We start from the raw sequence: 2,269 nt of genomic DNA on the forward strand, positions 1-2,269 counted from the left end.
ATTGAAAGAGGGTTTTGACATTTAGCGCCCTCCATGGTCATCCAGAGAAGGAAGTGAAACGAGCGTGAAATTCAAAATGTGTAGTTTATGAGAAACAAGAGAAGGAGCTTATTTTATTAGAACATTCATTAGAAGAATATAAATAAAATAAAATATAAGTATATTCTTTCATCATCTGTACATTATATGCGTATAGTATATAAAAATGAATGAAATTTATGAAAAAAAGCCTGGATGAAAGGAATCAAATGAATAGAAAGAATTATGGTGGGACTATTATTTCGTTGAAAATGTAACAAAAAAATTCTTTTCTGGTAAAAAATCGTCTTAGGCGGTAGATTATTAACCTTCTAGATGGCTAATTCTTCTTTTTTATTTAAAATTCATTTCGTCGGTTAATAATGTAAATATGAGGTTGACAATTCTTTAAAAATTCTAAATTTTGGTTGAAATTTCATGTATTTTGTGAAACGACTGGTTTCTTTTTGGTTGAAAATTAATGTCCTTAATGAAAATTGCATAACTTTAAATCAATATTTATATGTTCTACTTAAAATTTTATTTTTTTCGATGGACATTTATTGTAGGTTAGGTTTATAATAGATGGAGAATTTCGTTAGAAATTCAAATAATTGGTTGGCGCTTTATGTATTTTGTGAAAAATCTTTGTTTCTTGGTGCAAAAAATTAATCTCTTGGGTGGAAGATAAGTTTTTATATAAAAATTCATTTTCTGAACCGAAAATTCATTTTTAGAACTGAAAATGTAACTTTTCCAATTTTTATTGGAAATAATTATATTTTATTGTAATCTTTTAATTTAATTTAATTTTTAATTAAATTTAAATTTTTTCATGTAATTTGTAACGTATAAATATTTCGATAATAACTTCTTCTTGGTTAAAAATTTATTTTACTCCTATATTCACTATTCTAAGGTTTTGAGAAGTATTCATTGATTAAAAAATTTTACGATATAGAGGTGATTTGCAGAAGATATGGGTGAAATATAAAAAGAATCAATTCATATTAATATTTTTGTACATTTATTACTCTTGTGACATACAATGTATGAAATAAAGTGAACATGCATTATATATACTTAATAAAATGAAATAAAATTCATACGAACATTGAAGTAATTTTATTAGTTCTGTTACAATTTTCAGGAAACATACGGATATATTGAACCTGTGGCCTAAGACAAAAATGCATATACAATTTCTGAGCATTATATTCCAAGTCCACCATTATAACGGATTGGATTAAAATGCAATTTACTGGTTCAAAATTGAACAACTTTATTAAGAACTTTTCCTTTTTGTTTATAACTTGCAGGCTTTTATAGAAAATTGACTAATGGTTTACAATTTTTATTTCCCTGCTGAAATTTCAACTGAGATTTGTTTTTTTATTTTATTTCATGTTTTTTCATTTATTTCATGTTTGTTGGATTAAAATTTCATTTTAATCCAACAATAAGTTCTTAATTTTTGGTTAAGAAAATGAATTTTCATACAAAAACTTATTTTCCGCCGAAGAGATTAATTTTTCGCACCTAGAAACAAAGGTTTTTCACAAAATACATGAAATGTCAACCAAATATTTGAATTTCTAAAGAAATTCTCCGTCTACTATAAACCTAATCTACAATAAATGTGCATAAAAAAAATAAAACTTTATGTAGAACATATAAATATCGATTTAAAGTTGTTCAATTTTCATTAAGGGCATTAATTTTCTACCAAAAAGAAACCAAATATTTCACAAAGTAGATAAAATTTCAACAAAAATTTAAAATTATTTTAAAGGAATTGTCAACCTCATATGCAAATTATTAACCGAAGAAATAAAATTTAAATAAAAAGGAAGAATTAGTCATCAAGAAGATTAACAATCTACCGGCTGAGACGGATTTTCAATCATAAAGATTTTTTTTTTAAATTGTTACACTTTCAACGAAATAATAGTCCCGCCATAATTATTTCCATTCATTTGAATCCTTTCATTCATTCTTGTATACTATACGTATATACTGTACAGATGGTAAAAGAATATACTTATTTTTTATTTTCTTTATATTCTTCTAATGAATATTCTAATAAAATATTGCTCTTTCTTTTGTTTCTCATAAACTACACATTTCGAATTTTACGCTCGATTCACTTACTTCTCTGGATGATCATGGAGGGCGTTAAATGTCAAAACCCTCTTTCAATTTGCCTCAAATTCCCTTTGGCTGATACACGGCTATCTCGTATCCAGTGTAT

The sequence above is a fragment of the Belonocnema kinseyi genome, chromosome 5 (genome assembly GCF_010883055.1).
Source record: "Belonocnema kinseyi isolate 2016_QV_RU_SX_M_011 chromosome 5, B_treatae_v1, whole genome shotgun sequence".
NCBI classification, from domain to species: Eukaryota; Metazoa; Arthropoda; class Insecta; order Hymenoptera; family Cynipidae; genus Belonocnema; species Belonocnema kinseyi.